At 43.5% G+C, this 14,116-nt stretch overlaps 1 protein-coding gene across 5 annotated transcripts in view; it reads right to left on the bottom strand.

The window, feature by feature from the left end:
• The window catches only part of LOC101749895, a 79,345-nt gene extending 66,098 nt beyond the window's left edge, over positions 1-13,247 (bottom strand). For 4 of the 5 annotated variants that reach the window (XR_006939026.1, XR_006939025.1, XR_006939024.1 and 1 more), the window contains exons 1-3: positions 13,126-13,247; positions 12,960-13,031; positions 3,561-3,641 (exon numbers count right to left, since the gene is read on the bottom strand). The gene's annotated coding sequence lies outside the window, so the exon portion shown is untranslated. Of the gene's footprint in view, positions 1-3,560; positions 3,642-10,183; positions 10,558-12,959; positions 13,032-13,125 lie in introns of those variants that run through there. The other variant, XR_006939027.1, reaches the window with a different exon arrangement.
• Between the last annotated feature and the right edge of the window lie 869 nt (positions 13,248-14,116).

Raw genomic sequence — 14,116 nt, 5'->3', positions numbered from 1 at the left:
GTTCCAGCTGGTTCCTGGCAAACTCCCTCAAAGCTACCTTTCCTTTTTGCCTTTTGTGATCACTTGCTGGTCAGATCTGCTTTTCTGTTAACAGCCTCTGGGCCAGACCTTGGGTGATAGCATTCACAGTTATGTCAGAGTGAGGGAGGTCAGGGATCAGTGGTGGTACAAGCTGGCTGATCTGTGGCACCAGGGGAGGCCGGGATAATGGAGATCTTCCTGGAGAAGATCCTCAGTCTGTGGAACTGTTGTCTGCATCAATCTAAAGCTGCCAGCTGTCTTCTCACATCTTAGATTTGCAGTTGAAGATCTCCTGGCATTTCTTTGCCTTGTCCATATTCTTTGATCCAAGCGATAGAAAATCTTTGTGTGTGTCCACTGATTCCAGATTCAGTCACATTTTCAGCCTGGCTACAGACAGCCTTTGGTTCAGCAGTGTCCAAAAAAATCCATTTGTCATTTACACTTGGTATATCTAGAGGTGTCTGTTCTGGTTTTCCATTCCAAATAGAGAAAGCTATAAGTAGATGTTACAGTTGGTGGAGAAATTTGAGACCATTTTGCTCATTCCCAGTTAGGGGTGCAGACACACATCCCACAGTGCTACTTATTCTGTCACCATCATGGAAAGTACTGGGATAACACCATTAGGCTGGAAGGAACCATAACATCTTGAAGCATTACAGGAGCCTTCCTAAGTAAGAACTGGACTTTCAGGTGTCATCTTTCCCCTCATTTAAACCATCCTGAAAAAGGCAGTGGCCATGCTGGATCATATGATGAAGGCAATGTCCTGGAAGAGGGCCTCTAAACAGAGTGCTCTGCTAGGAGTTAAGCTCCCCACCAGCAAGGTCCTGCCATAGGCTCTACCCTGTTCTAACTCCCATGTGAAGCTGATCAATAAAAGACCTAGAAAGCTGAGCTGATGCACGTTCTCCCAGAGCAGTGAAAAGCTTCAGGATCTGGATGCAGGTTTGCCTGCTATCAAGCACAGAACTGTGATGCTCAAGAGATTTGCCAAATTACTGAAAGAGAGAAGTGGTGCATTAGTTCAATGAGCCTCTGAAGAGAAGAACCAAAAGCATTTGAGGTTGGATCAGCTCAGTGGGAAAAGTACCTCTACACAAAACACCTACTGGAATGTCAGTGAGAGTGGTTGTTTACCTGCCCAAATTTCTGAGAATTCATCTGCATTGTTTCATTGCTGCTCCAGGGAGACCCAGCAGCAGAAAGATGCTACACAAGTGCATCAGTTTTACAGTTCTTTCTCTCAAGTCTCAGTTGAAGAAATCAGAAAACTTCCAAATGCAATTACTTACCCAGTTCAGATGGCAACTGCCAGCAAAGTAAATGAAAAATCCAGCCCCTTCCCATATTCTGTACTAAGCACTGTAACAGCACCTCCTGTAAATGTGTGATGCTGCCAAGTTTCGTCTATCAGAAGAGCACAGTTGGAATAGTACTACAGCTTCTTCTAATAAGTTACTCTGGTGTTTTTAGAAAACTCCAATATCAGGAAGTATTTTTCAAGTGTGTCATGGAAAATGAATTTCTTGCCATATCCTTAATTGGACTGCATTTTAACTGACCATTTAACTGTTAATGGGAGACGCTTATATTTTGGGATTTTCTGCCTCAAAAACAACTCCTTCTCATAAATCCCACTTTAACCCATAGACGTGAATCATGACATCACAGTCATTTCCATGGAAAGAAACTTACATCACAACCTTTGTTGCGTTATCAAACAGAAGCAGCTGGGTAATGTGGGTGAATAATCCTGTTCTGTACATTCAGCAATAGCAAAATGAATACTGAAAATTACTAGCAAACTAAATAGCTACTTCTATAAATACTCTCCTTTCAAAAGTTCACCCTGTTTTAAAAGCCACTTGTTAAACGCTATTTAGTATATATTTAAAAGCTGATGGATGAAGACCAAAATCCTTGAAGCAGGCATGGGAAAAATACCTCAAAGCCAAGAGTAATGCAAACTTTCCCAAGTTTGTCTTATTGGTAAATGTGGGCCATTTTGTGTTTTTTTTCCCCCCCATCAGCCATGAGAAGACAGCTTGATCTCTACCAACTTCTTGGGTACTTTGTTTAAAACAAGTGCAAAACAAGTGTCCTCTGCATCAGTTACCCCAGCACTTTCCACCACTGACTTTCATTCCTCTCGATGCTGAGAGGTGACATTAAGCCCCCACCAAGATTTGGAGCTACCTATTTTCACCACAAGTAGATAAGTGATGATCAAGCCAGTCTAACTGGGGCCAAATGCAAAGCTGTTATCAGTGAGTATAACACCATGAAAGGAAACAAATACATTTCCTGATCAGAGTTGCTTGGGAAGTCAGCAAAGATACTCAATCAGCATGTTGTTATTGATGATAGCACTATTAACAAAAGAGCTCAGCAGCATCTGTACACCACGATACTACTCATTCTTAGAAAAGGTATCTCTCCAACAAGTGGAAAAACTGTGCTACTGAGGCATGTCCCTTCTTTGTGCCTAGATTATGAGGTAATTTGTTCCAGGAATTAAGGCGTACCATGCATATTAGATGCAAAATCCAAGCCATAGCCAAATGATTTGTCACTGAAGGCAAATCTGTCTGCACGTGGAGAGAAAACGTGCACCAAGCAGCACTGACAGCTTTGGAGGAGATTTTGGGTAATAGAGCTATTCCCCTTCCTTCACACTGAAATAACCTAATGGGATCTTTTCCCCCTCTTCTCTCTTGAAAATAATTATTAGAAATCTTTACCAAAGGTTGGCTGCTACATTCCATGTGCTTAAGTGCCCTGTTTCCTTCTTTGTGTGAAAAGAGCGCTGAATGCATCACATTTGCTGCTGAACAAATGCATTTGCCAGTTCTCTGAAACACCAGCACAATTGCTTTAGCAGCGTTAATAAGGAGGGTGGTAATCTGAACAGCCTTATTTTTGTCTTCAGCATTCACCCCAAAAGGAAACGTGTTTCTTACTAATAATAGTGCGTGTGACAGAAAATACCAAGTACATGCAACTGTTCCCATTCGCTTGCCAAAATGGATAATTCACATCAGGCTTAAAAAAGTAAAACAAAACAAACAGAACAACACCCTAAGTAAATAAATTAACCCTTCCTCTTCTACCAGCGATTCCTCTGAACCTGAAGCTTGAATCTAAATTATTTTGCCAGTGACCGGAGGGTGAGTTAAAAGGAAGAACAGAGCTCATGTTTATATTCCCTGAGGACCACGTAAGAAACCATCCTGTCTGTCACATTTTTCTCTCCAGTCAACCGTTAAGTGCACCCTGCCAGTGTAAACCAGAGCTGTGGAGGAAACAGCTTATTCACACCCAAGTTTTTTTTCTAGCCATCCATTTTTGTAGTGCCCAGTACAATTCTAACAGTCTCAAACACTCAGCAGCCGTAAACCCACCATCCTCCTGCTTACCCTCCCAAGAAATCATGTAATTGGGCTTGAAAACAGGGAGGCTTAACTGAAATTATGAATAAGTGCTGTAGTTCTTTGTTTTGGTATCTGATTTCTGAAGCTAGATGATGTACTCACAGTTACTCTTCCAGGGTTCCCTGTAAGCTGCAATGACAACGAATGACGTTCTTTACACCCCCTTGTTTCCAGTGGATGAAGCTGTAGGGGGGAAAACAAAAATGATTCAGTATCATACAGCTCCAGATGAAACTGACATGTGTCAGTGCTGCTGCCATACCAGTTCAAGCCCAGTGTGTCTCAATCACACACACAAAAAAATAGCATAGAGCCTTCAAGGGTGCTGAAAGTGATTGCCACAACTAATTCAAGGGAGCAAATGAGAGCCTATGCCTGTGTCTCATTAACAACATGTCTTGTTAGCAACAAATTCCCAGAGAAAAGTCTTCTGCTGAAGATTTAACAGACAGCATTCCCTTTGCTACTTAACTGGATCTTTCTCCACCTCACTGGGCAGATGTCTCCCCACTAGAACTCAGCAGACAAAAAGCAGCAGAGGGGCCTGTGCCTGCATTTGTGTCCCTACAGCCAGTGATGAGGCACTCATGGAGAGCTGGTTCTGGCAGGCATCTGTCTGTGCTGTCTGGTAGGGCACACGAGGGATGGGGTTCTCCCTCACCCACCTTCTCTTTTCAGACGGAAGAATATATACGCATTTCTGTGTTTCACCAAGTGCACACAGATATCTAAAGATACATAAAGCCTTTCACCCGTGCAACTATAGATAGCCCTGCACGAAGGAGAATTACTTTCTAAACATATCACACATTTATAGGGCACAGGCAGCTTGTAACAGGTACACCAAATAGACACTGTTTGGCATAGGAAACTCTATCTTACCTGTTTTGCCACCAAGTCAAACAGAGATAATGTAGTTCTTGCTGAGATGATTTTCGTCCATGGAGCAAGACCCTCATGAGACTCTGGTTGAATCAACCCCCCTAATACCAACCAATAGTTTAGCAGGCAGCTCCTAAAAATCCAGTTTTTACATCCCAGAACCTGAGAGAACTTTTTCCCTTTCCTCTCTGTGCTTTTTAGAGACCAGCAAGGCTTCTACCTGACGTATTCAGGACTTCGGTATGACAGGTTAACAGCCAGGCCCAGGCCTATTTCTCTGCTCTCCTCTGTTTGGCAGTTGGTCACTGGTATCACGCTATTTCCATCAAAAGTTCATTTTATTTGTGCTGCAGGACCTCACGGAGTGATCATGGCACCAGTCTGGAGCCTTTCTGGTCTTTGGTTCTCACAATGTAATCCCAATAGGAACTCTGCTTTCTAGTTGAATCTTCAAGGAAGAACATACCAAAATAATACAAGAAATAAATGCTTATTAAATAAAACCCTTGCCCTTGTCACATTAATCTTCATTAGCAGAAAGCATTATCAACCAGTGGTGGGAAAAGAGATGGTCCAAATCCTTCCTTCTCTCCCTGCTTGGAAGGTTCAGGCTGTGTTCAAGCATCCTCTTCTCTCCAGACCACTTCAAAAGCACTTGGCTGGGATTTACTAATGCTTTCCTTTAAACCTGTCCCTGTTCTTCATCTGCCTTGCAAAGCACGTTGCTCCAAGCCTTGACATGCTTGGATCTACTCTTCTGCAAGACTGAAAAGGCCACTAGTAGGCATTCTAAGGCAATAATTTGTAATGGTATCCTAGCTCTGAGATCTCTCCGGGACATCCCATACCTCAGCTTGAGTTATGGGACAAAGGACAAAGTAATCTGATGCCATCTAGACTGTTGTAGCACTGAGGCATGGGTGGCTGTGTGCACGAAACATAGCTCTCAAAATTTGCCTTCATTGTCCGACTGAGAAATATCTCCCCTCTGTCACAGATGGACTGCCTTATTCATTCACTCTTCAGCGGGCTCCAAGCATTAACAAAAACAGGTTAATCTCCACAGCTGACTAGATCCTGGGATAAGTGGTGAGGATTTGGTTGTTTACAGATACAGGCAAAATCACTGGGGGGCCATTGGTAGCCTTCTTAGCCTTGTTAGTTTCATGGCCATTCCCAGCTCACATGTATATATTGCTAGCTAGTCTAACAGTTTTCATTGTGAACTGTAGTATTCAAAGCCATGTTCTTATTTAGAGGTTAAAAAAAAAAACGCTAAAGGGAAAAAAAAAACACCACAAGAAAAGAGAAATAAAATAAAAGATCTGTGTGGCTTTTGTTTTTGGTTTTGTTTTGGTATCTTTCAGTTGCTGGGGATATTTTAGACTCTCTTCACCTTCTTTTCCTTTCAAAGAGAGTCTGTTTTTTGCTGTGTTTTAAAGGCATTTGTTCGATGTGAAGTAGTGTGGTTCCCTGGGTGGGGAGCTGTCAGCAAAGCCAAAGAGCTGCCATGCAAACCAGGCCCTGCATGAAGACTTGCCTCATGTCACGGGGAGCTGTCTCAGGGAGCAGCCATCTTCTGAGAGGAAAGTTTCCTCCTTTCTCCATTTCCTTCACCATCCATATTTTGAAGGGAGCCCTTTTAGCACAGTACTTATTTCTGACTCACACAAATCTGCTCCAAAGTTTGAGTAATGCCAAAAATGGGCTATTCATATTCATTCACGCTCTTGTACGCATCTCTGCTCTCATAAAATGGAACACGTGTCTGATGAGCTTATTTACTTTCTAAATGTGTGGCTAGGAAGGATAGAGTGTGCAAGATATAATGGTAGTACCACTGGAATAACATCACTAAGGCATCTGCAAATAGAACTTCCCAGTTTGCCTGACCACAGCCAAGCTCTGCACAGCCTGGTCACAATGGTATGTAAGGAATACTTTGGCGTAGATTTTATTATTATGCCCTTTATAATACACACACACGTGCTCCCTTGGTTAATTCCCAAAATAACAATGCTGCTTGGTACAGATGACTCATTCCTAAGATGCTATTTGACTCACTGCTCTTCACTTCTTACAGGGAAGAAGACAGTTAAAGTCAGTACCTGTGCAACCAGGGAGAGTCCCTCAGGGTTGGGGGCTGCTTGCAGAGCCCCATCCAAAGCAGGCTGAGTTTTCTGTGTCAGGCTGCAGAGCTTTCTCAGATGCCTGAGATGGACACCTGGGAGGTGTACTGAGCTGACTTGGTGCGTCAATGCAGTGCCACATCTGCAGGGCACTGAAGAGATGCATGCATTAGGTTGCTCTGCAAAATAACAATCTGTCTTCCCTTTGTTCCTTTTATCTGTTCATTTTTCCTTTTTCCACTGAAGTGACAGCATTATACAAAATCCTGGTTGCTCTCTTTGTAAAAAAAAAAAAAACAACAACAACAACAAAAAAAAACGTGTCAAGCTAGGCAAAATCTCCTTCTTCCTCCCCTTTTCCCTTCCCTTCTCTCTTTCCTACCTTCTTCCCCTCCTCTTCTTTAGGAGACGAATAAAAAATATTGCTCAATCCCAGTCAAAGATGAGGAGAAACCCAAACAAGCAAAAGTCTGCTTTCTACATTGCTGTGATCTGTCAGGAAATTTGTGTAGGATATGAGCCACGTGACCACCTTATCATGCTTGCAGAACACAAGGGCTGCCCAGCGGGCTCATCGCATCCCAGGGCCTGGGAAATGACACCTGTACCTGTCTATGTCTCTACTCTGATTTATTTAATACACACACACAAAAAAAAAAAAAAAGGTCCAGAAGACTCCAACAACCTCCTGAGACAAATGATTGGTAAAGTCATGGCAGAGAATGGGCACCGTAAGATCTGCAACACTTTTTGCTATAATATTACACATACTTCGTGCCTCTTCTTTTGCCTCACAAACCCCTCAGCATTCATACAGTTTTCAACTAGCCTTCAAGTTCATTTCTACATATAAAGAAAACCACTGATATTTATGAAAGCTGTGGTTATTATAATCATCATCTCCTTGCCTGAGCCCATAAAGGTACCAGAACAAAATCATCAGGTGGCACTGCAGACCCCTCCTCACATGGCGTAACTGTGAAATGTGTATGTGAGATACTGTGTTACCTGTTCAGTCCTGCGACCTTTCTCTGAGATGTCTCCTTGGCAATGAGCAAGCATCCTAAGTAAGCCACTGACCACCAAGACATTGCTGCAAAAACCAGAACCCCTTTTCTTGTTCCAAAAATAAGGAACATGTTCTTTCCCATATTGTTGGCATGCTGCCCCCAGTAGCACAGGGATATTTATATTGCTGCTAAAAGTTTGTTGGAATTAAAGGGCAGGATTCAGGAATATCCTCACAGAATTATTTTGCAAATATGTATTCAGTACTACGTGTCTACTTCAAAGGTAAAAAAAAAAAAAAAAAGAATAAAAAAAAAAAGAGAATCAGCTCTTCAGAAGTATTTTTATGAACCTTGGGGATGAGTCATCTCTGGCAGAGGAGATTTAACAGGATGCAAAGAGGGGCTGACTCCACACCAAAGCAGGGAAATCACTGCTCCTTCAGTACGACGGCTATTTTTTAACAGGTCTCCCCATATCACCATAATGGGCCCCAGTACATAATGGACAGACAGCCTTCTTTGGTACCAAGTGTGGCATGGCCAGCCTTGCTCATGAGATGGGCTAGGGGGGTGAAAGGAACAGTGACAGGAATTCTCTGCTACTTTGCAAAGGATTCAGAAAGGCTTTTTATTTATTTATTTATTCAGAAAAACTCCACTTCTCTGAAAAGAACCCTCACCTTTATTTATCAGGCATGGGAATTCAGTAGTAAACAGAGCCATCTCTAAGCTCTCAAGTACCTCTCAATCTGCTTGCTACAAGGGCACTAAGATTCCCCTCCACCTCTGTGGCAGATAAAATAGCTCTGAGTTGCGCGTTCAGAGGTGTAGGTCAGTCCCCAGATATATCAGACAGAAGCCTGTAATCACTTGAGTTTTTGTCTGAGAGAGAGCTGAGAACATGCTGCATTTCTTAAATCGACTTATTAACATGATAACTAATCTAATGGATGACTTGAGATGTTTCAAAGCTAACGGCAGGAGCAAGTGTGTATGCACATCAGGACAGATTCTACATTTTTAAGTCAATTTGCTACTTGTCTAGAATTAAAAAGAGAATGTCAAATCTAACTCTGCAGAGTTTAATAGGAGATAGCAAACTATAACCATAGCAGGCAGGGCTGGGAGCGGGAGGGATGGCGTCTTCACTACTGCACACAGGATTTTCTGTCATACTTTTAAATCCACTGAATGTATTCTTTAAATAATGTTTTACTGCACACCATTTTAATGTTAGTATAGAGTTTTCTGTGGCAGATTCACAAGAATCCGTTCTGGTTCATTTTTCAATCAACAGTTAAAAGGAAAACAAATGTCTTCCCAGATACTCTCTCAGTACACCTAGCATCTGTAATAGAAGAATGCATACTGTAGGAAATGCCCTTCTTTTGAGATGTACTCAACAAAATCATCCAGTGTCTTCAGTTGCTAACTCCATTTCTACGGTGTGAAGGAGTGTCCTCAGAGGCCCTTAAGCCTTATCACAGAATCATTGAATGGCTGGGGTTGGAGGAGACCTTAAAGCCCATTCTGTTCCAACCCTCTGCTGGTGGGCATACCCCCCACCAGCTCAGGCTGCCCAGGGCCCCTTCCGACCCAGCCTTGAGCTCCTCCAGATATGGGGCATCCACAGCCTCTCTGGGCAGCCTGTGCCAGTGCCTCACTGCTCTGTGAAGAATTTATTCCTAACATCTAACCTAAATCTTCCCTATTTTAGTTTAAAACCATTCCCCCCTGTCCTATCAAATTTCAAACTCATCATCATCTTTCTGTCATAAGTACGTTTTCAGCTGGAGTCTTGACCCCCTGAATATACACAAATATATGAAAATGATTGACTTTATGCAAATTGCCCTATGAAGATTTAGATATTCACAGAATCAGGGCCATACACTGCAAAGCTCCTTTGAGTAGAAGCAGTGTCTTTCCTGCCCGAGGCACAGCTGTACAGTGCCATATGAATAAACAATAAAGCAAAGCATGAGATCAGAGAAGTATAACAGTGCTCTGACACCTTGGGTCTGGATTGCTTAAAACCACGTCAATTCTTGGCAAGGCTGACCTAACTCATGATCCTGAGAGCTCAATAAATTGAGTTTCACAGAGTTCACCATGCACTGGTTTTCTGATGAAAACTTTAGAAATCAAGGGTCTGTTTGCTCTCCACAACAGTCTCGTTCTGACAGCGTTGTATAAGCATCATGATTTCTCTTCTTGCTCTAAGCTAGGTTTCCTTCCATGCCCTGAACACGCTATGCACCAAGATTTCCTTGTTTTTTACTCTCCACCCCAGAGGAAGCTGTGTTTTCACAATGTATTATTAACATGTATATGTTGTTTGTGAACTACTCCGGCACCCTTCAGCAGAGAAACATAATCTAAATGTAAAACAGCATTACTTTGATAAATAAGAAGTCATCAAAACTCTGGCGTCTTTACTGTATGCATGAGATGTGCTTGGATGCTAAAAGCAATCCTCCTTGGCACATAAAACATTGGTACCTTGTAGTTTCCTCACTGAGATCTGGAAGCACAGGAGCAAAGTCTGACTTCTAAATAACTCATGCACACAACTTCCCTCCAGGCCTGAAGAGCTCATAACAAAACCAACCCGAAAATGATGACTGATTCTTAGTAAACAGTACTACATAATAAGAACAAATGCCCAAATTAGGAAGGAATGCTGCCCCATCAGTTGACTTACCAGGTATTTTGTTGACTTGTAGCACACCAGTGTGAAATCTGGGGGAGATGGAGGCACAAAGCCTGGAGTGCTTCCTTGGCATGAAACCAGCATCTCATGGTGAGGTGGGTGCAGTTCCCCCTTCGGGGAGCTACTGGGGGAAGGCAGCTATGGCCCCACTCCGCCATGCTCTTCTGGCTTAATGGGAACAGCTGGTCAGTGAAGTGGTGCCTGCTAGACATTTCATTGTGAGAAGCACCTGCCAGTAAATCAAAAGGGAGTGCACAGCTAAATGAGGCTCCATTTAAATTCACACCTATGGCTGACAGATGAGGCCTTCACTACTCTTTCATGTTGCTCACTCTGCTGCCCCCACACTAACAAGCAGCCATGTGAGGACAGGCCATTGTCATGAGGGAGTGCCCCTGCAATGACAGCCAGGGACAAGGAGAGGAAGAACATTGCTTAATATTTTTCTTTCCTTGCCTGAAGAACCCTAACAACTGATTGCGAAAGGCCAAAGAGCTCCATCATCGCAATGGCGGCAGTATCTGGCCCCACTGCACATCCATGCCAGGCAGCAGGCCTGAGGGAGGAGGCACTCACTGCCAGCCTTGGCCTACCTCTTATAGGCAGAAGAGGAATTGAATTATGAGAGCAGCAGCAGCTTCCAGTCTGCCAGAAGGCCTCAGGGTATGATCAATAGGAAAAAAATCACTTTTCAGGCCACTGGGGTAATGTAAGGCACCAGTCACAGCCTTGTGAACAAGGATAGCGAATGGGATTGTAAAGATTAATGGCAGCATTAAGGGCAGTGCCCTGGTGGCTGCCTCTGATCCCCTTCCCATCTGTGTGGAGGGGAATGGCTGGAGAATGGGCCCAGGTGAGTCTCCGCGGGCCAAGCTGTCCCTGCATTTAAGCATGGCTGCTCTTGCCATGGACTGGAGAATCAGTTTTGAATATTGCATTTATCCAAAGCATGTCATGCACCACCAAGTGTACCAGAGGGCATATTTGGTGTATACACAAATCCACATAAATGCATCTATAAGGAAAGCTGTCATGTAAGATTGGTGACCACTGCCTCAGTTTCCCAGTTACCAACCTCCTGACTGGAAGAAACCTCGAGCACCTCCTCACTTGGAAGGCTTTCCAGAAGTTTCAAGGCTGAAAATAGTGCACAAAATGCCCGTGGAAAGAAGGAATGGGAATAACTTACTTTTTACAGATATGCAAGTATATTGACATTCCAGTTTGCTTTTTATATAAAAATACACACTCGTATGCATGCACACGCACATATGCACACATAAAACAGATTGGATTCACTCTGAAGCTTCTGATAACAGCAGCAACACTCTTTACAAGTTTCAGGCAGCCATATTCCCTCCAGAAGTCATCTGGTAGGAAAATATCAAAAGCAGAATGTGCAGGCTTTTAAAGAAATGTGTAGGAGAAAAACAAGCTTATTTCTGTTTTAATCCAAACTGAATCATATGTCTTATGTCAAAGCTATAAAAAACAAGGAAGGTAAAAGAGGTAATTCTTGTACTCTAAACTTTTTTTAATCCTGTATTGAAGTATTTCCTTCTCTTAGTAGAAACGAAGCAAAGAATGGTCAGTTTCTGGCAAGGTAATTTCACCACTTTCCTATCATTAAGAAGAAGCTAAGGAGGTACATCTTCTCCTGGCGGAGGCTGTCACAGCTCCTCAGGCTTCAAAGCAACTAGGACGATTTCCAACAATGGAGGACACGATCGTCAGATCTTTACTGAGTGAAAACACATCCTGCCTGAAACTATTTGGGAGAGGAAGTTTCTCTGGAGACAGCTAATAAAATACTTTCAGAGGTCTGTGAAGGAGATCAGTTGATCCCGTTTTCCTGACGAGGAGAGGAGGGCCTCAGCACCAGCCGCTGCCATTACCGCCCTGCAGGAGAAGCGCTCAGCCCGTGGCCCTGTTCCCAAAGCCCCAGAGGAGCAGCAATGTGGGTCAGATGAGACCTTCTGTGGGTAGCAGCTGCCATCTGTCCCCTTGGCCACTTCTGACATTACGTAATGGCACCTATCTGGCCAGCTGACCAGGAGGCTCCGGAGAATGAGGGCTCCCAGATGGCGGTCTGCTGCCATCACAGACCTTACACTGCTGCTCCCTCTGCAGGGCTGGGGGGTGTGGGGGAAGTACGGTGTCCAGAGCTGGGCTGGGACATACAACCCACTCCTCATGCACATGATGTCCGTAACAGGCTCAATATATATCCCACAAATGGATAGAAGATACTACCTGCTCTTCCTTGGCACGGAAAAACGCCTGGGGTCTGACTAGCCAGCTCGGTCAGACATCACAACTCTGGGGATGAGACTGTACCACTAGACAAGGAGACTAAGCAGGCTGAAAAGCTTCCAATAGTCTTGGAGCCGTATTCAAATAAATGACCTTAGACACTGATGCATCAAAAGGAAGAAATTCAATGCAGAGAGGATTTAGAGAGCATAAATTAGGACACGTAGCCCCAGTGATGTGACAGAACTCTTCAGAGCACCCCCAGGGGTCTGGAAGGCTCCTGCTCTCCAGTAGGGAGGCACATCCATCCAGACCATACAGAACTCCTGGAATACCCTTTTATCTGCTCAGAAGTTACAGTCCTAAGGCAGGACATGCAATTTCTCCCTCCGCTGCTACAAATCAGAGTGAATCCACCCATTCCCCTTGATACAGTGCGATGGAAAAATGAGACGACTTCCAAAGAGGAAGGTATTGTTGTTTTAACACCATCAGTGTTTTTCACCCAGCCTACCTCCATTCTCAGAGCACTGACAGCTTTTTGCAGCATGATCTCTCTCTGGGGCCTGGTCTGTGATGGAGAATCCTAGATACAAGAGCAGAAATAAATAGAATATTTTTAAAAGTCACACACAAAAAAACACAACTCACCAAACAGTGCTTGCAATTACTTCACCCACCTTCTTCCTTCCCCAGCCCTCTCACTTTTCCATTCTGCAACAATAACAGCAGCAAAACTGAAGAGTGAACAGAATAATACTGAGAAGCTCAGGCTATGTTCCTAGAACAGCCTGAAGTGGCCACATGGTTTTAGAGAATGTGGAGGATGTCACCTTCACTCCAAGGCCAGGACTAATTAGTGGGCTGGGCCGGATCCATTAACCCTGTCTGAGCTGCACAGGTCTCCAGTTCTTCCTCTTTTGTGACCATTAAAGTAATATCAAATCTGTACAAAAAAACTGTAATCACTCCAAGCCGTGTTCATCAAGTGTTGGAAAACTATCACATGCCTTTGCACTAATTACGTTGGCTCCTTACCCTACCAAAATAGACTTTGTTAAAGAGATTTAACCAGGTTCAGAACAAGCGAGAGATCATTTGGCAGACCAGAAAACCGTATAAAATTGCTACCATAAGGAGGAAGACATTTCTGAGCTGCTGCCTATGTATTTATTTCTTTGCATATGGAATCAGTCATTTTGTATGCTTGATAAAATCAAGGACAATTAAACTAAATTGAGCTTTAATTTCAAACTGAGGCATATGTCTATGGCTGAGTGTTTCTTCCTGCAATGCCTGGAATTACTAACCAGCAGCACATGCTAACCTCCAATATCAGGCAAGGTGGGAACAAGTTCACCACTGATCAAAAAGCAGACAATGATAAAGGTGTTGGAATACTTTGTGTTACTCTCTGAAGAGTTCAGATAAGATCTAGATTGTAGTCCAGCATATATCTACAATGAGAAGCAGAACAATAAATGTCTCAGGAGTTGAGGAGGGACAAGGTCAATCAGAAAGCACCCAGCTGATGAGAGGAATCCTGCTGCTCTGTGCAGGAGGATAAATGAGCCCCATCAAGGCCGAGTTCTCAGTGCTCATGAACATCAACACTGCATGTTGCTGCATGTTCAGCATCATTCCTCTGAGCCGTGCCACTCTATGGAGCCT

The sequence above is a fragment of the Gallus gallus genome, chromosome 3 (genome assembly GCF_016699485.2).
Source record: "Gallus gallus isolate bGalGal1 chromosome 3, bGalGal1.mat.broiler.GRCg7b, whole genome shotgun sequence".
Classification (NCBI taxonomy): Eukaryota; Metazoa; Chordata; class Aves; order Galliformes; family Phasianidae; genus Gallus; species Gallus gallus.
The sequence above is the reverse complement of the archived record's forward strand: the minus strand, read 5'-3'. Positions and strand labels throughout refer to the sequence as shown.